The sequence below is a fragment of the Triturus cristatus genome, chromosome 9 (genome assembly GCF_964204655.1).
Source record: "Triturus cristatus chromosome 9, aTriCri1.1, whole genome shotgun sequence".
Taxonomy (NCBI): domain Eukaryota; kingdom Metazoa; phylum Chordata; class Amphibia; order Caudata; family Salamandridae; genus Triturus; species Triturus cristatus.
The window spans coordinates 1,101,956,393-1,101,982,054 of record NC_140592.1 but is presented as its reverse complement, the minus strand read 5'-3'; positions in this window follow the sequence as shown (position 1 = coordinate 1,101,982,054).

The window sequence follows — 25,662 nt, the reverse complement described above, 5'->3', positions numbered from 1 at the left end:
TACTCGCTCTACTACTCACTCTCTACTATTCTCTACTACTCACTCTACTACTCTCTCCTACTCTCTACCACTCACTCTCTACTACTCTACTACTCACTCTCCACTACTCTCTCTCTACTACTCACTCTCTACTACTCACTCTACTACTCTATACTACTCACTCTGTACTACTCTCTACTACTCACTCTGTACTACTCACTCTGTACTACTCACTCTGTACTACTCACTCTCTACTACTCTCTACTGCTCACTCTCCACTACTGATTCTCTACTACTCACTCTCAACTACTCTCTTCTACTCACTCTACTACTCACCCTCTACTACTCACTCTACTACTCTCTACTACTCTCCCTCTACTACTCACTCTCTACTATTCACTCTCTTCTATTCACTCTCTGCTACTCACTCTCTACTACTCGCTCTCTACTACTCACTCTCCACTACTCACTCTCTACTACTCGCTCTCTACTACTCACTCTACTACTCTCTACTACTCACTCTCTACTACTCTCTCTCTACTACTCACTCTCTATTATTCACTCTCTACTACTCACTCTCTACTACTCGCTCTCTACTACTCACTCTCCACTACTCACACTCTACTACTCACTCTCTACTACTCTCTACTACTCACTCTCTACTACTCACTCTCTACTACTCTCTACTACTCTCTCTGCTACTCACTCTCTACTACTCACTCTCTACTACTCTACTACTCTCTACTACTCGCTCTACTACTCACTCTCTACTATTCTCTACTACTCACTCTACTACTCTCTCCTACTCTCTACCACTCACTCTCTACTACTCTACTACTCACTCTCTACTACTCTCTCTCTACTACTCACTCTCTACTACTCACTCTACTACTCTATACTACTCACTCTGTACTACTCTCTCTCTCTACTACTCTCTACTACTACTCTCTACTATTCACTCTCTACTACTCACTCTCTACTACTCACTCTACTACTCTCTGCTGCTCTCTAGCACTCACTCTCTACTACTCTCTCTCTACTACTCACTCTCTACTACTCTCTCTCTACTACTCTCTACTACTCTCTACTACTCACTCTCTACTACTCACTCTTGTTGGAAGGCGGACCCCGAGGAGTCGGCGAGACCACTCAGGGGGGGCCCCCACACTGTACGAAGTAGCCGAGCGCTGCGGAGAAGCCTCCTGGGAGATCCTTCTCCCATTATGTACTAGCACAGTAACACCACCACACCGGACTAAAGGAGGTTGTCTCAAGACGAGCAATTCTTTATCAGCACTTAAAAGGTTACGGGTTCAATATTTACACAAAAAGGGGATCAAGGGATCCGCAAAAGTCTCATTGTCTCTTGTAGGAGGGAAGGGGTAGCGGGACAGTCTTTGGCAGGAGCTTGGTACGAGGGTACCTGGGGCCCAGTTCTTATCCTCAAGCTGGAGGACCTCCGGGTCTCGGAGGGGTCGAGCCGCGACGGCGTCAGCAGGGCTCTGGCGTTCAGTTCGTGGGGAGCCGCGACCAGGTCAGCGGGACTCTCAAGATGGTTTCTGCTCAGCTCGAGCCGCGACGTCGTCAGCAGGGCTCCGAGGGAGCTTTCAGCGAGGTTGGGCCGCGACAGCGTCAGCAGGGCCCCGATGTTCCGGGGGGCTTCAAGGTTTCAGCAAGAAGGAGCCGCGACGCAGTCTGCAGGGCTCGTGGTGGTTTCAAGCAAGAGTTCTTCTCCGTAGGGTCGGCCGCGATTCAATCAGCAGGGCTCTCGACTCCGGGATACAACTGCCGGTCTGTGGCGGGGTCGCCCCAGATATAGGCCTGGAGCCCTTTGATGTCCGGACCCTTGCGCCCGGGGGGCGGAGAGGCCGGGTTGGGAGCGGCCAGACGCCCAGCAGGAGAGGCGCCCGGCCCAGGAGAGATGGAGGCCGATCGCACCTCGGTGTGTGGGGACGGTTGGGGGTCCCATCGATACCGCCCTCCGCCAGGGCGATGAGGTGTTCACGTGATACCCCCTGGCCAGTTCTTGGTGCCTCAATGTCTGGGCCTTGCTGGGGCCGAGGCCGGGTTGAGCGGAGTCATGTGGACTGGTGTGCAGGGTCACGTGGCAGGCAACAAAATGGTGGAGCCCCGAGGTGTAGGTGACCTCGTGCGGCCCGAACGGGTAGCCCGTGGAGGCCAGGGCGGGGAACGGGCCCAACCCCCGGGAAGTCAGGACCACGCCACGAGGCCGGGTCCAACAGGCGTCCCCCCCAGCCGAAGGCAGGGAGAGTCACCCATCTTCTTGGGGATTCTCCTCGTCAAGGCGGAAGAAGCGGGACAGGCCGTCAGCGTTGGCGTGGTCATTGCCGGGTCGGTGCTCAACCGAAAAGTCCATCCCTTGCAGGGCAATGGACCACCGCAGCAGCTTGGGATTCTCGCCTCTCATTTGCATTAACCACCGCAAGGGCCGGTGGTCAGTCTGGACCCGAAAGTGGGTACCGAAGAGATAGTGCCGGAGATTCTTAAGGGCCCACACTACGGCGAAGGCCTCGCGCTCGATGGTGCTCCATCGTTGCTCCCGGGGCAGCAGCCGTCGGCTGATGAAGGCCACTGGGCGGTCGAGTCCCTTCTCATCAACCTGAGACAGGACGGCCCCGATCCCATATTCGGAGGAGTCTGTCTGTACGATAAACTCTTTACTGTAGTCAGGGGCCTGGAGCACAGGGGCAGTGCACATCGCTGCCTTGAGAGTCTCGAAAGCTGATTGGCAGCGGGGAGTCCAGTGCACCTTCTTGGGCTGTTTCTTCGAGGTGAGCTCTGTGAGAGGCCCAACAATGCTCCCATAGTCCCGGATGAACCGCCGGTAGTATCCAGTGAGGCCCAGGAAGGCCCGCACAGCGGTCTGGGTAGTGGGGGGTTCCCATGCCTGGATGGCATCGACTTTTGGCTGGAGGGGGGCCACCTGACCGCTTCCCACCTGATGGCCCAGGTAGGTCACCGATCCTTGGCCGATCTGGCATTTGCTGGCCTTGATCGTGAGCCCGGCCCTTTGGAGGGCGGCCAGGACGGCTTTGAGGTGAATTAGGTGCTCAGCCCAGTGGTTGCTGTACACGGCAATGTCATCCGCTGAAGGCCTTGAGCCCGGCCAGAACCTTGTTTACGAGTCTCTGAAAAGTGGCCGGGGCGTTCTTCATGCCGAAGGGCATCACCCGAAAGTGGTAATGCCCATCAGGGGTAGAAAAGGCGGATCTTTCTCGGGCGCCGGGGGTGAGCTGGATCTGCCAGTACCCGGCGGTGAGGTCCAGCGTGCTCAGGTAGCAGGCGGACCCCAAGCGGTCGATGAGTTCGTCGGCCCGGGGTATAGGATGGGCGTCCGTCTTGGTCACAGCATTCAGGGCTCGGTAGTCTACACAAAATCGTAACTCCGGGGGATGGCCTTGGGCTGCGGCCTTTGGTACCAGGACGACAGGGCTGGCCCACGGGCTGTCGGAGGGCTCGATGACCCCGAGGGCCAACATCTTCGCTACTTCGGCCTGGATGCATGCCCGTACTCGGTCGGGTACCCTGTAGGCTCGGTGTCGCATGGGGGGGCTGTCCCCGGTGTCGACGTCGTGGACGCACCAGTGGGTCACCCCCGGGGTGAGGGAGAAGAGGGCTGCGTAGTCCTGCAGCAGTTGTTGACAGTCGATACGCTGTTCCGGGGTCAGGGAGGAGGCGAGTTGGACACCTTTGATGGATCCGTCGTGGACGTCGTTCTGCAAGAGGTCGGGTAGGGGTTCGGAGTCGTCCTCGCCCCCCTCGTCGGTCGCCAGCAGCTGGCTCAGTTCAGTCCGGGCAAAGTGGGGTTTGAGCCGGTTAGCATGTAGAACCCGGAGGGGGTTCCGGGGGGACTCTAGGTCGACTAGGTAGGTGACGGGGCTCTTCTTCTTCACCACCTTGAAGGGCCCGGTCCACTTGTCCTGGAGGGCGCAGGGCTCAACAGGGGCCATGAACCAGACTCGCTGGCCTGGCTCGAACTCGATTGTAGAGGTGTTCCGATCGTACCACCGCTTCATGTCCACCTGGCTGGCCTCGAGGTTGGCTTCGGCCATGGCTCGGAACTTGCGGGTCTGGTTTCGTAGGGTCAGGAGGTATCGGTAGACGTCAGGAGGGGCGCCTTGGAGCTTCGTCTCCCAGCCCTCCTTGACCAGGCTGAGGGGTCCGCGGACCAGATGTCCGTACAATAGTTCAAACGGGCTGAACCCCAGGGACTTCTGCGGGACCTCCCGATAGGCGAACAGGAGGCATGGTAGTAGGACATCCCATCTCCGCCGGAGGGGCTCTTCCAAGCCCTGAATCATCCCCTTTAGGGTTCTGTTAAAGTGCTCGACCAGCCCGTTCCCCTGAGGGTGATAGGGGGTTGTGAATTTGTACGTGACCCCGCACTGCTGCCACAGGGACCGCATGTACTTGGAGATGAAGTTTGTGCCCCGGTCGCTCACCACTTCGCGGGGAAATCCCACTCTGGAGAAGATTCCCATTAAGGCCCGGCCCACCACGGGGGCCGTTACAGTTCTTAGCGGGACAGCCTCCGGGTACCTGGTGGCGTGGTCCACGAGGACCAGGATGAAGCGGTGGCCCAGGGCGGTCCGGGGGTCCAGGGGCCCCACGATGTCGATCCCGACCCGTTCGAACGGGGTGCTGACGGCTGGAAAGGGCTGGAGGGGGGCCTTGACCCGCCCCCCGGTCTTCCCGCTGGCTTGGCAGGTCTGACAGGACCGGCAGTGGTTGTCCACGTCTCTCCGCATCCGGGGCCAGTAGAAGTGGGTCACCAGACGGCTGTAAGTCTTGTCTTGCCCTAGGTGTCCGGCGAGGGGCACGTCATGTGCCAGGTTGAGAAGGAACTCCCGGAAGCGGAGGGGGACCACCAACACGCGGCTGGCCCCGAGTTCTGCCACTTTCTGTTCACTGTACAATAGGCCCTCGGCCCAGTAGACCCAGTGGGTGCCGGTCTGGTCACCGTTGGCTTGTGCGGACGCTTGTTGTCGGACCCCTTCGAGAGAGGGACAGGACTGCTGTTCTTGCTGGAACTGCTCTCGTGTGGGACCCCTTCGTGGCGCCATTGTGCAAGTTCTGGTAGGGCGCCGAGGGAAGCAATCTCTTCGGGGGAGGGTTCAGTAGGTCCAGTGTCGGTGTCTGCCTCCCCCTCGCTGCAGGCGGGGGGTGGTGCGAGCCCCTCGGGCTGGGCGGCACCGGGGGCCAGGGATGAGCGGGGGGCCTGGGCGGCCATGGACCGGGTGATGGCGCAGGCCCATTCGGATAGTCCCAGCATTCGGAGGTGCTCTCGTCGCTCCACTTGATCCCAGGGGGAACTCTCTAGGTCGTTCCCCAGGAGGCAGTCTACTGGTGCGTCGTCGCGGACAGTCACTTTTAGTAGGCCTGTCACCCCTCCCCACTCGAAGGGGACCAGGGCCATCTGGCACAGGCTTTCGCTGTTGTCGGCCGTCCGGACGGGGCACAGCACATTGGGTAGGATTTGTTCGGGGGTCACCAGGTGGCAGCGGACAGCGGTGACACTGGCGCCGGTGTCACGAAGGGCTTCGGCCCGTCGTCCATTGATGGTGACCTGCTGCTGGTACTTCTGGGTGTTGCTTGGGATGGGTGTGCGGGGCACCATTTCTCGGCTGCCCAGGCAGACCAGGGACATGGCCGCTGGCTCCCATTCGGTGGTTCCTCGGTCGAGGGTTTCTTCTTCTTCCTCTCCTTCCCCCAGGGCGGCGGCCGCCAGCTGTCGGGGCGGGGGCCCGCCGGCCCCGCTTCTTCGGTTCAGGGGGCAGACCGGATCGCTGGCATAGTGTCCGGTTTGTTGGCAGCCGTAGCAGGTTACTGGGGGCCGTGATCCGGTTCTGGCTGGGGTCGCCCCTCTTCGGGCTAGGTTCGGGGAGAGGTGTTGCTGCGGCGGCCCTCGAGGTGGGCTACTGGGGGCCCCGGGGGGGGGGTCCCGGTTCCGGTTCAGCCCTCCCCCTCCACCGCGTTGGCGGGGAGGTCCGGTGGGGTTCCTCTGGTACTCCCCCATCGAGTTCCGGGGGACTCGGGTGTTGACCCATCGATCGGCCTCGACGGCGAGTTTTCGTGGGTCGGTCATCTTGCTGTCGAGGAGGTGTTGCCTTAGCTCCACGAAGCAATTGTTGGAGAGATGTTCCCAAACAATGAGGTCGACCAGCTGCCCGTAGGTGGTGACCTTGCCACCCTTGATCCATCCTTCTAGGGCCCGGCTGAAAAAGTCCACATATTCCACCCAGGTAGTACCCGGGATCTTCTTGCAGTCTCTGAACCGCTGGCGGTACATTTCCGCGGTTAGCCCGTAGCGGGTGAGCAGGGCCTCCTTCATGTGGTCGTAGGAGGTCATCACCTCCTCTGGCAGCTGGAGCAGTGTGTCTCGACCTTCACTAAGGAACCGACCCCACAGGCCGGCGCCCCAGTCCTTTCGGGGCACCCGATGGGAGGTCATGGCCACCTCGTATGCCTTGAACCATTGTTGTATGTCGTCATTCTTATAGTACTCCTTGACGACGTCTTTAGGGATATGTACCTTGGCTTCGGCAGGCGGTAGGGTGTCTCTATAACTGGGGGTGTCGGTCCCCCCTTTCTTTGCCTTGATCTCGAGCTCTTTGAGACTTCGCTCGTGCTCAAGGGTCAGTCTTTTTTCCTCCAACTCTCGATGCCGTCTCTTCTCTTCTATTTCCTCTTGTAGCCGGAGCTGCTCTAGGGCCAGTTTTTTTTTCGCCAGCTGGAGTTCGCCGTCCAGCCGCAGTCGTGCGAGCTCTAGTTCGTGGTTCCGGACCTTCTCCCGCTCTCGTATCTCCTCTTCGGAGAGGCCGGTTTCTAGGCTGTTTCTTCCTCCGGTTGCCGGAGTCGGTGCGGTTGATGTGGCCACAGTCAGGGGCAGGGGACCTTCGTCCTGGGAGGGGCCTGCCTCGGCCTCTAGCCAGGTCCTCAGGGCTTTCTGCATCTCCTCTTTGGTACCTAGGCCGGTGGTTGCAATGCCCTTGTCCTTGCAGAACTGTTTCAATTCTTTGTGCGTGTATTCCTCCAACCGTTCGGGCTGGAACTCCGTGGTCGCGTTGTTTTCTTGGTTGCTCATGACTTCCGTTTGTCTGGATGGGTAGCTAGTGGGTTACTGGCTGGTACGTACTGCGTTCGGCTCGGATCTCGTCGCTGGCCACCAAATGTTGGAAGGCGGACCCCGAGGAGTCGGCGAGACCACTCAGGGGGGGCCCCCACACTGTACGAAGTAGCCGAGCGCTGCGGAGAAGCCTCCTGGGAGATCCTTCTCCTATTATGTACTAGCACAGTAACACCACCACACCGGACTCAAGGAGGTTGTCTCAAGACGAGCAATTCTTTATCAGCACTTAAAAGGTTACGGGTTCAATATTTACACAAAAAGGGGATCAAGGGATCCGCAAAAGTCTCAGTGTCTCTTGTAGGAGGGAAGGGGTAGCGGGACAGTCTTTGGCAGGAGCTTGGTACGAGGGTACCTGGGGCCCAGTTCTTATCCTCAAGCTGGAGGACCTCCGGGTCTCGGAGGGGTCGAGCCGCGACGGCGTCAGCCGGGCTCTGGCGTTCAGTTCGTGGGGAGCCGCGACCAGGTCAGCAGGACTCTCAAGATGGTTTCTGCTCAGCTCGAGCCGCGACGTCGTCAGCAGGGCTCCGAGGGAGGTGTCAGCGAGGTTGGGCCGCGACAGCGTCAGCAGGGCCCCGATGTTCCGGGGGGCTTCAAGGTTTCAGCAAGAAGGAGCCGCGACGCAGTCTGCAGGGCTCGTGGTGGTTTCAAGCAAGAGTTCTTCTCCGTAGGGTCGGCCGCGATTCAATCAGCAGGGCTCTCGACTCCGGGATACAACTGCCGGTCTGTGGCGGGGTCGCCCCAGATATAGGCCTGGAGCCCTTTGATGTCTGGACCCTTGCACCCGGGGGGCGGAGAGGCCGGGTTGGGAGCGGCCAGACGCCCAGCAGGAGAGGCGCCCGGCCCAGGAGAGATGGAGGCCGATCGCACCTCGGTGTGTGGGGACGGTTGGGGGTCCCATCGATACCGCCCTCCGCCAGGGCGATGAGGTGTTCACGTGATACCCCCTGGCCAGTTCTTGGTGCCTCAATGTCTGGGCCTTGCTGGGGCCGAGGCCGGGTTGAGCGGAGTCATGTGGACTGGTGTGCAGGGTCACGTGGCAGGCAACAAAATGGTGGAGCCCCGAGGTGTAGGTGACCTCGTGCGGCCCGAACGGGTAGCCCGTGGAGGCCAGGGCGGGGAACGGGCCCAACCCCCGGGAAGTCAGGACCACGCCACGAGGCCGGGTCCAACAACTCTCTACTACTCACTCTACTATTCTCTAATACTCACTCTCTACTACTCTCTCTCTACTACTCACTCTCTACTATTCACTCTCTACTACTCACTCTCTACTACTCGCTCTCTACTACTCACTCTCCACTACTCACTCTCTACTACTCGCTCTCTACTACTCTCTACTACTCACTCTCTACTACTCACTCTCTACTACTCTCTACTACTCTCTCTGCTACTCACTCTCTACTACTCACTCTCTACTACTCTACTACTGTCTACTACTCGCTCTACTACTCACTCTCTACTATTCTCTACTACTCACTCTACTACTCTCTCCTACTCTCTACCACTCACTCTCTACTACTCTACTACTCACTCTCTACTACTCTCTCTCTACTACTCACTCTCTACTACTCACTCTACTACTCTATACTACTCACTCTGTACTACTCTCTACTACTCACTCTGTACTACTCACTCTGTACTACTCACTCTCTACTACTCACTCTCTACTACTCTCTACTGCTCACTCTCCACTACTGATTCTCTACTATTCACTCTCAACTACTCTCTACTACTCACTCTACTACTCACTCTCTACTACTCACTCTACTACTCTCAACTACTCTCCCTCTACTATTCACTCTCTACTATTCACTCTCTACTACTCACTCTCTACTACTCGCTCTCTACTACTCACTCTCCACTACTCACTCTCTACTACTCGCTCTCTACTACTCTCTACTACTCACTCTCTACTACTCACTCTCTACTACTCTCTACTACTCTCTCTGCTACTCACTCTCTACTACTCACTCTCTACTACTCTACTACTCTCCACTACTCGCTCTACTACTCACTCTCTACTATTCTCTACTACTCACTCTCCTACTCTCTCCTACTCTCTACCACTCACTCTCTACTACTCTACTACTCACTCTCTACTACTCTCTCTCTACTACTCACTCTCTACTACTCACTCTACTACTCTATACTACTCACTCTGTACTACTCTCTCTCTCTACTACTACTCACCCTCTACTTCTCTCTACTACTCACTCTACTACTCTCTGCTGCTCTCTAGCACTCACTCTCTACTACTCTACTACTCTCTCTCTACTACTCACTCTCTACTACTCTCTCTCTACTACTCTCTACTACTCTCTACTACTCACTCTCTACTACTCACTCTCTACTACTCACTCTACTACTCTCTACTACTCACTCTCTACTACTCTCTCTCTACTACTCACTCTCTACTATTCACTCTATACTACTCACTCTCTACTACTCGCTCTCTACTACTCACTCTCCACTACTCACTCTCTACTACTCGCTCTCTACTACTCTCTACTACTCACTCTCTACTACTCACTCTCTACTACTCACTCTCTACTACTCTCTACTACTCTCTCTGCTACTCACTCTCTACTACTCACTCTCTACTACTCTACTACTCTCTACTACTCGCTCTACTACTCACTCTCTACTATTCTCTACTACTCACTCTACTACTCTCTCCTACTCTCTATCACTCACTCTCTACTACTCTACTACTCACTCTCTACTACTCTCTCTCTACTACTCACTCTCTACTACTCACTCTACTACTCTATACTACTCACTCTGTACTACTCTCTCTCTCTACTACTCTCTACTACTACTCTCTACTATTCACTCTCTACTACTCACTCTCTACTTCTCTCTACTACTCACTCTACTACTCTCTGCTGCTCTCTAGCACTCACTCTCTACTACTCTACTACTCTCTCTCTAGTACTCACTCTCTACTACTCTCTCTCTACTACTCTCTACTACTCTCTACTACTCACTCTCTACTACTCACTCTCTACTACTCACTCTACTACTCTCTACTACTCACTCTCTACTACTCTCTCTCTACTACTCACTCTCTACTATGCACTCTCTACTACTCACTCTCTACTACCCGCTCTCTACTACTCACTCTCCACTACTCACTCTCTACTACTCGCTCTCTGCTACTCACTCTCTACTACTCACTCTCTACTACTCTCTACTACTCTCTCTGCTACTCACTCTCTACTACTCACTCTCTACTTCTCTACTACTCTCTACTACTCACTCTCTACTTCTCTACTACTCTCTACTACTCGCTCTACTACTCACTCTCTACTATTCTCTACTACTCACTCTACTACTCTCTCCTACTCTCTACCACTCACTCTCTACTACTCTACTACTCACTCTCTACTACTCTCTCTCTACTACTCACTCTCTACTACTCACTCTACTACTCTATACTACTCACTCTGTACTACTCTCTACTACTCACTCTGTACTACTCACTCTGTACTACTTCCTCTGTACTACTCACTCTCTACTACTCTCTACTGCTCACTCTCCACTACTGATTCTCTACTACTCACTCTCAACTACTCTCTACTACTCACTCTACTACTCACTCTCTACTACTCACTCTACTACTCTCTACTACTCACTCTCTACTTCTCTCTCTCTACTACTCACTCTCTACTATTCACTCTCTACTACTCACTCTCTACTACTCGCTCTCTACTACTCACTCTCCACTACTCACTCTCTACTACTCGCTCTCTACTACTCTCTACTACTCACTCTCTACTACTCACTCTCTACTACTCTCTACTACTCTCTCTGCTACTCACTCTCTACTACTCACTCTCTACTACTCTACTACTCTCCACTACTCGCTCTACTACTCACTCTCTACTATTCTCTACTACTCACTCTCCTACTCTCTCCTACTCTCTACCACTCACTCTCTACTACTCTACTACTCACTCTCTACTACTCTCTCTCTACTACTCACTCTCTACTACTCACTCCACTACTCTATACTACTCACTCTGTACTACTCTCTCTCTCTCTACTACTACTCACCCTCTACTTCTCTCTACTACTCACTCTACTACTCTCTGCTGCTCTCTAGCACTCACTCTCTACTACTCTACTACTCTCTCTCTACTACTCACTCTTTACTACTCTCTCTCTACTACTCTCTACTACTCTCTACTACTCACTCTCTACTACTCACTCTCTACTACTCACTCTACTACTCTCTACTACTCACTCTCTACTACTCTCTCTCTACTACTCACTCTCTACTATTCACTCTCTACTACTCACTCTCTACTACTCGCTCTTTACTACTCACTCTCCACTACTCACTCTCTACTACTCGCTCTCTACTACTCTCTACTACTCACTCTCTACTACTCACTTTCTACTACTCACTCTCTACTACTCTCTACTACTCTCTCTGCTACTCACTCTCTACTACTCACTCTCTACTACTCTACTACTCTCTACTACTCGCTCTACTACTCACTCTCTACTATTCTCTACTACTCACTCTACTACTCTCTCCTACTCTCTATCACTCACTCTCTACTACTCTACTACTCACTCTCTACTACTCTCTCTCTACTACTCACTCTCTACTACTCACTCTACTACTCTATACTACTCACTCTGTACTACTCTCTCTCTCAACTACTCTCTACTACTACTCTCTACTATTCACTCTCTACTACTCACTCTCTACTTCTCTCTACTACTCACTCTACTACTCTCTGCTGCTCTCTAGCACTCACTCTCTACTACTCTACTACTCTCTCTCTAGTACTCACTCTCTACTACTCTCTCTCTACTACTCTCTACTACTCTCTACTACTCACTCTCTACTACTCACTCTCTACTACTCACTCTACTACTCTCTACTACTCACTCTCTACTACTCTCTCTCTACTACTCACTCTCTACTATGCACTCTCTACTACTCACTCTCTACTACCCGCTCTCTACTACTCACTCTCCACTACTCACTCTCTACTACTCGCTCTCTACTACTCTCTACTACTCACTCTCTACTACTCACTCTCTACTACTCTCTACTACTGTCTCTGCTACTCACTCTCTACTACTCACTATCTACTTCTTTACTACTCTCTACTACTCGCTCTACTACTCACTCTCTACTATTCTCTACTACTCACTCTACTACTCTCTCCTACTCTCTACCACTCACTCTCTACTACTCTACTACTCACTCTCTACTACTCTCTCTCTACTACTCACTCTCTACTACTCACTCTACTACTCTATACTACTCACTCTGTACTACTCTCTACTACTCACTCTGTACTACTCACTCTGTACTACTCCCTCTGTACTACTCACTCTCTACTACTCTCTACTGCTCACTCTCCACTACTGATTCTCTACTACTCACTCTCAACTACTCTCTACTACTCACTCTACTACTCACTCTCTACTACTCACTCTACTACTCTCTACTACTCACTCTCTACTTCTCTCTCTCTACTACTCACTCTCTACTATTCACTCTCTACTACTCACTCTCTACTACTCGCTCTCTACTACTCACTCTCCACTACTCACTCTCTACTACTCGCTCTCTACTACTCTCTACTACTCACTCTCTACTACTCACTCTCTACTACTCTCTACTACTCTCTCTGCTACTCACTCTCTACTACTCTACTACTCTCTACTACTCGCTCTACTACTCACTCTCTACTATTCTCTACTACTCACTCTACTACTCTCTCCTACTCTCTACCACTCACTCTCTACTACTCTACTACTCACTCTCTACTACTCTCTCTCTACTACTCACTCTCTACTACTCACTCTACTACTCTATACTACTCACTCTGTACTACTCTTTCTCTCTACTACTCTCTACTACTACTCTCTACTATTCACTCTCTACTACTCACTCTCTACTTCTCTCTACTACTCACTCTACTACTCTCTGCTGCTCTCTAGCACTCACTCTCTACTACTCTACTACTCTCTCTCTAGTACTCACTCTCTACTACTCTCTATCTACTACTCTCTACTACTCTCTACTACTCACTCTCTACTACTCACTCTCTACTACTCACTCTACTACTCTCTACTACTCACTCTCTACTACTCTCTCTCTACTACTCACTCTCTACTATGCACTCTCTACTACCCACTCTCTACTACCCGCTCTCTACTACTCACTCTCCACTACTCACTCTCTACTACTCGCTCTCTGCTACTCTCTACTACTCACTCTCTACTACTCACTCTCTACTACTCTCTACTACTCTCTCTGCTACTCACTCTCTACTTCTCTACTACTCTCTACTACTCGCTCTACTACTCACTCTCTACTATTCTCTACTACTCACTCTACTACTCTATACTACTCACTCTGTACTACTCTCTACTACTCACTCTGTACTACTCACTCTGTACTACTCCCTCTGTACTACTCACTCTCTACTACTCTCTACTGCTCACTCTCCACTACTGATTCTCTACTACTCACTCTCAACTACTCTCTACTACTCACTCTACTACTCACTCTCTACTACTCACTCTACTACTCTCTACTACTCACTCTCTACTACTCTCTCTCTGCTACTCACTCTCTACTATTCACTCTCTACTACTCACTCTCTACTACTCGCTCTCTACTACTCACTCTCCACTACTCACTCTCTACTACTCGCTCTCTACTACTCTCTACTACTCACTCTCTACTACTCACTCTCTACTACTCTCTACTACTCTCTCTGCTACTCACTCTCTACTACTCTACTACTCTCTACTACTCGCTCTACTACTCACTCTCTACTATTCTCTACTACTCACTCTACTACTCTCTCCTACTCTCTACCACTCACTCTCTACTACTCTACTACTCACTCTCTACTACTCTCTCTCTACTACTCACTCTCTACTACTCACTCTACTACTCTATACTACTCACTCTGTACTACTCTCTCTCTACTACTCTCTGCTACTACTCTCTACTATTCACTCTCTACTACTCACTCTCTACTTCTCTCTACTACTCACTCTACTACTCTCTGCTGCTCTCTAGCACTCACTCTCTACTACTCTACTACTCTCTCTCTACTACTCACTCTCTACGACTCTCTCTCTACTACTCTCTACTACTCTCTACTACTCACTCTCTACTACTCACTCTCTACTACTCACTCTACTACTCTCTACTACTCACTCTCTACTACTCTCTCTACTACTCACTCTCTACTATTCACTCTCTACTACTCACTCTCTACTACTCGCTCTCTACTACTCACTCTCCACTACTCACTCTCTACTACTCGCTCTCTACTACTCTCTACTACTCACTCTCTACTACTCACTCTCTACTACTCTCTACTACTCTCTCTGCTACTCACTCTCTACTACTCACTCTCTACTACTCTACTACTCTCTACTACTCGCTCTACTACTCACTCTCTACTATTCTCTACTACTCACTCTACTACTCTCTCCTACTCTCTACCACTCACTCTCTACTACTCTACTACTCACTCTCTACTACTCTCTCTCTACTACTCACTCTCTACTACTCACTCTACTACTCTATACTACTCACTCTGTACTACTCTCTCTCTCTACTACTCTCTACTACTACTCTCTACTATTCACTCTCTACTACTCACTCTCTACTTCTCTCTACTACTCACTCTACTACTCTCTGCTGCTCTCTAGCACTCACTCTCTACTACTCTACTACTCTCTCTCTACTACTCACTCTCTACTACTCTCTCTCTACTACTCTCTACTACTCTCTACTACTCACTCTCTACTACTCACTCTCTACTACTCACTCTACTACTCTCTACTACTCACTCTCTACTACTCTCTCTCTACTACTCACTCTACTATTCACTCTCTACTAATCACTCTCTACTACTCGCTCTCTACTACTCACTCTCCACTACTCACTCTCTACTACTCACTCTCTACTACTCTCTACAACTCATTCTCTACTACTCACTCACTACTACTCTCTACTACTCTCTCTGCTACTCACTCTCTACTACTCACTCTCTACTACTCTACTACTCTCTACTACTCGCTCTACTACTCACTCTCTACTATTCTCTACTACTCACTCTACTACTCTCTCCTGCTCTCTACCACTCACTCTCTACTACTCTACTACTCACTCTCTACTACTCTCTCTCTACTACTCACTCTCTACTACTCACTCTACTACTCTATACTACTCACTCTGTACTACTCTCTACTACTCACTCTGTACTACTCACTCTGTACTACTCACTCTGTACTACTCACTCTCTACTACTCTCTACTGCTCACTCTCCACTACTGATTCTCTACTACTCACTCTCAACCACTCTCTACTACTCTCTTTACTACTCACTCTCTACTACTCACTTTCTACTACACACTCTCTACTACTTGCTCTCTGCTACTCGCTCTCTACTACTCTCTAGTACTCACTCTAATACTCACTCTCTACTACTCTCTACTACTCACTCTCTACTACTCCACTACTCTCTACTACTCACTCTCTACTACTCACGCTCTACTACTCTACTACTCTCTACTACTCTCTCTCTACTACTCACTCTCTACTACTCTCTACTACTCACTCTCTACTACTCTCTACTTCTCACTCTCTACTACTCTCTCTACCACTCTCTACTACTCACTCTCTACTACTCTCTACTACTCACTCTCTATTACTCTCTCTCTACTACTCTCTACTACTCACTCTGCTACTCACTCTCTACTACTTTCTACTACTCACTCTACTACTCACTCTCTACTACTCTCTACTACTCACTCTCTAATACTCACTCTACTACTCTCTAATACTCACTCTACTACTCTCTACTACTCACTCTCTGATACTTTCTCTACTACTCTCTACTACTCACTCTCTACTCTCTATTACTCACTCTCTACTCTCTACCTCTCTACCTCTCTCTCTATTACTCTATACCTCTCTACCTCTACACCTCTACCTATACACCTCTACCTCTATACCTGTACATGCACACATATGCACATATATATATGCATATATATGCATATGCATTTATATATGTATGTGTATATATATATACATATATAAACATATAATCTGCATATCTATATAAATATAAATGCATGCAAACATATACATGTACATATATGCATACATTTGCATGGTATGTATATGAAATTTTGAAAAACACTATTAAAAGCAAAGCTAAAAAGCCACCTAATTATAAACAGAATTGCTTTAACTTAAACGAGGGCGAGACCTATTGCAATGCTTGTTTACTTTGGTTCCATCAAGAAGGCATTCAGATGTGACACATTTGCCATAAATTCTGAATGGTAGCACTCTAGTTCCTCATTAGATCACTGTAGCAAAGCTACTGCTCACCATGGAAGTCTGTTGCTGGTATTCAAAGTGCATGTTTCAGTCTGCATGTCAGAACTTTTTAATGAAATAGAAGAGGATTTGAGAAGTCAAAATGTGCCCTAAATTTTCTTTCTGCAGCACTAATCATAATTTCTATGGCAAAATGAACCCCCTCATTTTGTTCCTTTGCAAATTAAATGTTTTAAATGTTACCACTTTATTCCAATCAAGATGGCTTCAGGTGTGCCATTCCTTTGTCATAAGTAAGACTGTTAGCGCTCTAGTTGTTCTTTGGAACACTCTGGGAAGCTGCAGTAGAACACAAAGGAATCAACTGACAGTTTCTGCCCTTGTTGGATGTACATGTTTTACTGAGAATGTCAGACTTCATTCTCACATGACTGAGAAAGATAATGTGAATTTACAGAAAATATGCTCTCAGTTTAGCTTATAGATCACCTTCCAAACCTCTGTGGGAAAAGCATGTGAAAATAGTTTTCTCTCAAACATGATTCATGATATCCCAGCAGAAGGCTTTTTCACATGGTAAAATCACCTTAGAACATACCACAATTCCTAAAATGAGTATGGTACCATCAACAAATGATTTATAATGTAACTAAAGTCTTAAAACCTTCTATTAACTGCAATGCTTTTTAATGAGGTGTTATCATGTATATTGGTCCCAAGATGGCTGCCAACACTTCTTGGATGAAGTGCTGACAGGCCAATCAGATCTCACAATGAGATGTGTGGTTAGGTTCCGCCCAGATATGTATATGATTTTACTTTTGATTTTCACAGGAACTACTGAACGGATTTTCAGCATATATGCAAAAGGCACATGCCTGACCTGAGGACTACCTCTTTGCCAAATTTCAAGTAATTCTGTTCAGCCGTTCGGGCTGTACCTTCGACTAAAGGTCCTATGGGAAAATGCATGGGGAAAATGCGTTTTGGGACCCCCCTTTTTTCTTGGCCCCCGCTTGATGAATCACCCCGAGACTTTCCGGGTAGGAGCTGAACTGAGCGCCCCATTAGTTTAGAAAATTTCAAGAACATAAGTCAACCGGCGCCAAAGTTATTCAAAATAGAATTTTCAGATTTCCTATGGAAACTAGGTTGTAACTATAACTATATAATATATATATATATATATATATTTATATATACACACACACACACAAATATATATATATGTATATATATATATATATATATATATATATATATTATCTACTGGCGGTCGCCAGTAGATAGTTATAGTTAGGACCACGTTTCCATAGGAAATCCGCAACATTCTATTTTGAATAACTTTGGCGCCGGTTGACGAATCCTCGCGAATTTTTCAAAATAGGTGGGGCGCTACGCTCCGCTCCTACCCTGAAAGTCTCGGGGGGATTCGTCAAGCGGGGGCTGAGATAAAAGGGGGGTCCCAAAACGCGTTTTTCCCATGCATTTTTCCATAGGACCTTTAGACACAGCTACAGCCCGAACGGCTGAACAGAATTACTTGAAATTTGGCAGAGAGGTAGTCCTCAGGTCAAGGAAGTGCCTTTTGTAGGTTTGGTGTAAATCTGTTCAGTAGATCCTGAGAAAATAGCATTTAAAAGCATATATATATGTGGGCGGAGCCTAACCACACATCTCATCCTGAGATCTGATTGGCTGTCAGCACTTCATCCAAGAAGTGTTGGCAGCCATCTTGGGACCAATATACATGATAGCACCTCATTTAAAAGCATTGCAGTTAATAGAAGGTTTTAAGACTTTAGTTACATTATAAATCATTTGTTGATGGTACCATACTCATTTTAGGAATTGTGGTATGTTCTAAGGTGATTTCACCATGTGAAAAAGCCTTCTGCTGGGATATCATGATTGAGAGAAAAATATTTTCTCATGCTTTTACCACAGAGGTTTGGAAGGTGATCTATAGGCTAAACTGAGAGCTTATTTTCTGTAAATTCACATTATCTTTCTCAGTCATGTGAGAATGAAGTCTGACATTCTCAGTAAAACATGTACATCCAACAAGGGCAGAGACTGTCAGTTGATTCCTTTGTGTTCTACTGCAGCTTCCCAGAGTGTTCCAAAGAACTACTAGAGCGCTAACAGTCCTACTTATGATAAACGTATGGCACACCTGAAGCCATCTTGCTTGGATTAAAGTGGTAACTCTTAAAACATTTAATTTAAAAAGGAACAAAATGAGGGGGTTCATTTTTCAATAAAAAGTATGATTAGTGCTGCAGAAAGAAAAATTAGGGCACATTTTGAGTGACTTCTCAAATCCTCTTCTATTTCATTAAAAAATTCTGACATGCAGACGGAAACATGCACTTTCAATACCAGCAGCAGTTTTCCCTGGTGAGCAGTAGCTTTACTACAGTGATCTAATGAGCAAAAAGAGTGCTAACATTCTGAATTTATGGCAAATGTGTGACACATCTGAATGCCTTCTTGATGGAATCAAAGTAAAAAACTGAAAGTATTTCCTACTGAGGAGACTGCAGTAAATGAGGAAATTAGGAAACTTCATAACAAATAAGTCTCCCAAGATGGCCACCAGAGACAAAAGAGCCCAAATGTAGCCCAAATATCACCCAGATGTAGCCCAAGTATAGCCCAATGACAGAATGTCCCAGAATGTTCTTAAAAACAACTAGAGCGCTTACTGTCTTCATTATGACAAAAGTATGGCACACCTGAAGCCATCTTGATTGGAATAAACTGGTAACACTTAAAACATTTAATTTAAAAAGGAACACAATGAGGAGGTTCATTTTGCCATAGAAATTATGATTAATGCTGAAGAAAGAAAATGAGGGCACATTTTGAGTGACTTCTCAAATCCTCTTCTATTTCATTAAAAAAATTCTGACATGCAGACTGAAACATGCACTTTTAATACCAGGAGCAGACTTCCATGGTGCAGTAGTTTTACTACAATGATCTAATGAGCAACTAGAGTGCTAACATTCAGAATTTATGGCAAATGTGTGACATATCTGAATACCTTCATGATGGAATCAAAGTAAAAAACTGAAAGCATTTCCTACTGAGGAGACTGCAGTACATGAGGAAATTAGGAAACTTCATAACAAATAAATCTCCCAAGATGGCCACCGGAGACAAAAGAGCCCAAATGTAGCCCAAAATCACCCAGATGTAGCCCAAATATAGCCCAATGACAGAAGTGTGCAAAACACTTATTATTTTGTGTTTTTGCAGTGTTATGTAGTGCAGACTTGTCAGGTATTGGAGTGCTTTACATGAGCATTGGTTACATCACACAAGAACACATTCATTTTGGTTGTAGACATGGGGAGACTAAGTGATTTGACCAGAATCACAGAATGTCGAGCTGAAGCAGAAACTTCAACCTGGTTCCCCAGTTGCAAAGTCTGCAGTTCTGGAAGTAACACCACATCATCTCCCCTAAGTGCAACATTTAATCAAGTGGTCAACTGGATAAAAAAACATAAAGATAACAAATAATTTAAAAGTGCTTTGTCGCTATTTGAAAACTCAGAAAATATGTCCTTATTTTAGCCTTTTAGAGCACTAACCATAATTTTGATGCCAATAAGACCCTCTCATATATGTAATTTCTAAAGGAAATGCTCTAGGTATTACAGTTTTGATTACATCAAGATGATGTCAGGCGTTCCACACTTTTGTAATAAATATAGAATGTTAGCAATCTAGTTGTTCATTAGGATACTGTTGAGAGGCAGAGGCCAGGGGCACGGACTCTGAAAATTGAAGGCAGGTAGGAGGGTGCAAAGGCAACAATTTAACCACACTGAGCAGGCAGGAAGGGCCGTGGAAGCACAACAGACTATGGAGGGCAGTGGAAAGGGGGGCAGGGGCAACAAACCAACAATACAGGACTTGCAAGAGAGGCTGTTGGAGGCAAGATCTATTACGGGTCAAGGAAGCTAGGGGCGGTCCCCAGATCCCCGGGAGCCACCACAGAACTGAGCAGGAGAGTGAGTCAGGGACAAAAGGGGCACCTTAATTTGAGCCGGGGTGCCTAGGAACGCTTGCTCCAAAAATGAAGAAAACAGACATATGAGACATGGAATTGGAGGCAGAATACAATGGCAGTTTATTGAGAAGATGCAACTTCAAAGAAACCGCAGAATAGAGACATAAAGTACAAAATACAGAATCCAGATAATCATACAGCTGTCATGATATTCTCTGTATCTCAATTAATGTACTGACAGAGAGAGAGAGAAAACACATCTATAAATGCATCATGAGAAACAAGTTACACCAAGGAAAATGTTACCTAGGAACACTCACGTTTACTCTTAGAGCAAGCATTCCTGCAATTACAATACAAAATCTTTTAAATGCAAAAGTAAAGAGAACAATGGTTAAACATAACATGACATTTCATATAGGTAAAATAGAATAAGATACTTCAAGCAAAGCAGAGCAAGACATTTTAAGCAAAGGAAGACAAGAGCTCCCAGCTCTTGGAGAAAACCTGCACTGCCTGTTAACCTACATACAGACGGCGAGGTAGTCCGTCGATATCTGTGGGTGCTCCCTTTTTATATCATTTTGTGGGCTCCTTTGCACGCTACATCTACCTACGTATGCTACCCAAAAGCTTCGTCTGCAGATTTTACCAGACATTTCGTCATTTACCTACTTAATGCTGACAATGGACTGGGTGAAAAGGTCAGTCTCTCAGGCCAATCGCTTATCGTAAGTTCCATAGAGCAAGCAGAAAATAATGGGTATTGTACGGGAATTCAATATATTCATGTATAAAATCTCCTCAGTTCTCCTAACTTGACGCTCTGCGGTTGCCACTTCCTTAAAAGCGGGAAACCTGCCCAGGAAGCAAGTACCAGTCCAGGATGCAGCCTACTGTATGTCGACAGCTTCAGGGGGATGTTGAACTTTGATACCGAGCACGGAGCACTCGGGTAGGGTGGGGGCTACTGGTTTGGAGCAGAAGGCCTCGCAGACCTGCCTTCAGACTGCTATACACTAAAATTGCAGAGCTATGGTCAATTTAACAAAGAGGCCTACATATTGAACAGAAGGGCCTACACAGGGGTTTTATACTGGCTGAGTGGTAAGGATGTCTCAGGATAATTATATAGCAACACAGGACCCGCTGGTCAATTTAATACGGCCTACAAATGCAGCTGGCAGGGCAAGGACAAGGGTCTCATACTTCAGGTGTGGCCAGAACGGGCCAGGGGCCCCCTGTGATACAAAATCTACCCTCCTTCAAGCCTGTGGCAATGTAATAGACCATTGTGGGCAGAAGGAAGAGGCAATGGTAGTACAACCATACATGCCAACAGACCCGATTCAGCCAGGAAACGTCCAATGTTTTTAAGCTCAAATGGGCTTTATTTGATCTGTCTCCTGTCTACAATATCCTCTTTTTCAATGTAACTCAAAGGGGAAAATCAATACCCCAGTTTTTTTTCAAAATCTCCCTCTTACCAAGTTCAAAATGTTCGCAAGTATGGTACATTGGATCATGGAAGGAAATGGGATAGGGACATGGACTTGGATAACAGAGGACAGGAGGGACATGGAGAGGTGCACCAAACTGACCCTGCAGGGCAGGCATCAGGGTTTGCAGCAGCACAATACACCACACGGGAGTGCAGCACAACAATCCATAGAAAGCAAGAGGGAGGGGACAGGACCATGCACATGGACAACAGAGAACAGAGGGGCAAGAGGCAATGGTAGCTAGCTGACCATAATGGACAGACAGGAGAGAAAGCTGCAGCATAACAGACCATAAAGGGCAGGAGGGACGGATCAGGGGCATTACAATGGAACAGACAAGCCAGGAGGGAGGGAGTAGGGCTGGGGGCAAGGGGGCAGGGCAGGAGCAGCAAGATAGCCATGGAGGTCAGGCAGGATGGGCACTAGAAGCAAGACACACCATGAAGAGCAACAGTGAGACTGTGATGGCATACACACAGACCATGGAGGGAAGGTGGGAGGGGGTCAGGGGCAGCTAACTGACCACACAGGGAAGGTGGGAGGGGCCATGGCAGCACAGAAGACCATGCATGGCAAGTGGGAGGGTTAGTGGCAGCACAATGGCTATGATGGGCAAGAAGGAGGGTGGAGGGGCATGCACAAAGGACGATGGAGGATAGAAGGGAGGGTCAGGACCTGTGCACAGACAAGAAAGTTCAGGGGAAGGGACCTCACAACAGACCACACGGGGCAGGCAGGAGGAGCAGCTGCAGCACAACAGACCAGGGAGGGCAGAAGGGTGTGGCAGTACAATGGACCATGTAGGACAGGAGGAAGAGGATAGGGGCATGGCATGTGGACAGGCAGGGTGGAGGTGACAGGGACAGGTTACAGTCATCTGACAATGCTAGGCAGGTGGGAGGGGAGTGGAAGCTCAACAGAACACTCAGAGTAGATAGGAGTGGCAGGTCCATGGGACATGGTGGGCAAAAAGGATGGAGCAGGGGCATGCACAAAGACACCGGAGGGCAGGGGGAAGGAGAATAGGGGCAGCAAGCTAAGCACAGAGTTTAAGCAGGAGGTCAATGATGGGGCATAGAATTGGGCAATGGAGGGCAGGAGGAGTGGACTGGTGCATCATACTGAGGGCAGTGGCAGCACATCAGACCATGCATGGCAGGAGGGAGGAGGCTAGTCCATGGATTCACACAACAGAGGATAGGGAGAAGGTGGATGGGGCAGCAAGCTAACTGTTCAGAGAAGGTGGGTATTAGGAACTTTATTGATTTTAAAATGTGTGTCTGTGCGAACTACTTAAAATATGAACAAGTATGCAGCATAATCTCACTTTTATTCAGGAAGAAGAGGACGTTTGTGACTGTGACTCCGGGCTCACTTGGCAGAAACACCCCCTGACCCTCCACCCCCTATCGCAAAATGTAATGCCCGTGAAAAGGGTAGGTGAACACAGTGTTATATAGAACATAGTCCTGAGAGCACGATTGAAAATGAAAACTAGATATAGTGTATGGTATAAACTATGCACCAAAAAGTGTGATATAAGATGAACCGGGCGTGAAATATAATATGCAATACATTGTGCGCAATGACAGATTCATTGGAGAGCGCGATATGCGCCTTGGAGTGTAATATGCACAGGGCAGTGTTGTGTAACCTAACTAGTCTAGTGGTGTAAATACATTCCACGTGGATTCATTGCATGCATAGTCGCCTTTTAATGAATATCACGCAAATCGTCATGGTGATAGGTACGTACGGTTTGTCCAGCATGTCCTAGGTGTGTCTATAAATATATATTTTTTAAAAATAATAAAAAACAGTGGCCGGCCCTGGGGATTGGGGTCAAAAAAATATAATTAGGAGACTGGCCCTGGGGGATGGGGTCATCAGGGCCAATAAATTAGAATAAGAAGGGGAACCAAACAGCCCCCCTTCTTAAAAAACTAAAATAAATAAAAGACTGGCATCGTGCAGGAGGCCATGCCCCCTCCGTGCAGCACTCTGCAAACGCGCCCCCAACAGGTATCTCCAGTATGCGCCAGGGAGCTGCGCTGCAGCCAGGTGTTCTGAGGCCAAGCCCCTTTTTACACCTCTCTGCAACGCAGCTCTGTGGCGCTTACTGGAGGTACCTAGTGGTCTAGTTTGACCCTAGGGACCCTTAGGATTCAAGGGGACTTAATCTCTCAACTTAGAACAGCCACAGGGCGCGTTTACACAGTGGTGAAGGGAGGGGACGGGGCCTGAGGTGACGTGTGCAAACACGCACTATGGCACGTTTTAAATTGGGGATATAATTTCCCTTCAATACTGAGGGCCCCTGGGGGCTAACTAGCCCACCAAGTGCTTCCAGTAAGCGCCACTGAGCTGCATTGCAGAGAGGTGGTCCAGGCCGTGCCACTTTTTACACCTCTCTGCAACGCAGCTCTGTGGCACTTACTGGAGGTACCTAGTGGGCAAGTTGGACCCCAGGGACCCTCAGGATTCAAATGAACTTAATTTCCCAACTAAAAATGGACACAGGGCGTGTTTACACAGTGGTGAAGGGAGGGGACGGGGCCTGAGTTAACGTGTGCAAAAACGCCCTGTGGCCTGTTTTAAGAGGTAGTTTTAATCCCCATGCCCTCTTATATACTAGGGGCTTACAGAGGAGGTCATGCTAATCACAGGGGGACCCCAACGCATAATGTTCCCTAGTGTATGTAGGTGTTTTCACTGTATTCTAAGTGTCTTTTAACATAGCACTGGCTCTAGGACTGGTTAGTCAGGCTCAGTTACCACCAGTATCCGTCTGAAAAAGTTGAGGGTACAGGATGATTTTGCAACAAGGCTTCTTTCTGCTCTTCTTTTTGTTCTTTCTGCACGTTATCCTTCTTCCTGCACTTATCTTCGTATTTGAGGACTTCTGTTGCTTCTTTCTGCACTTCTTTTGTTTCTTTCTGTGCATTTTTTCTTCTTTCTTCACATGTCCTATCTCTGTAGGCATAGTTAGAAATTAGCATTTAAAAAACCTTTGAAATTCACAGAAAAAACCATAGGTTTCAGGCACGTTATAGTTAGGAATTAGCATTTAAAAAACCTCAGAAATTCACTGAAAAAACCATAGGTTTCAGGGGTGTTATAGTTAGCTGGACTTTTCACTTGTACAAAACCATTGAAATTCCCCCGTTATAGTTAGTTCAGCTAACTATAACTCGGGCGCCCGCAATGCACTGCTGATGACGTCACATATTACATCACTCATGACATGGTCAGTGACATCACTCATGACATCACTGATGACATCTCAAATGACATCACTGATGACATCACTGATGACATCATCCTTGTGATAGAGTGGCAGACCTCCTCTCACCCTAATATAACCTTTGATACACACATTCAAAAATAGAGACTAAAATTTTCAAAACAATGGACATACCAATACCAGTTACAACAACCTCTTCAGTAATTCTAAGATCCACATACACATCCACTCATTCACCAACAGTCCTATACAGTCACTCATACATGTACTCACTCATCATATGTACTCATACACCTATACATCCTGTTACACAATGCCACTCATCCATAGAGTTACTCACACACATAGTCACTCATGCTAATAAAGAATCAAACATACATTTACTTGCATATACAGTTATACACACACCACCATACTTAC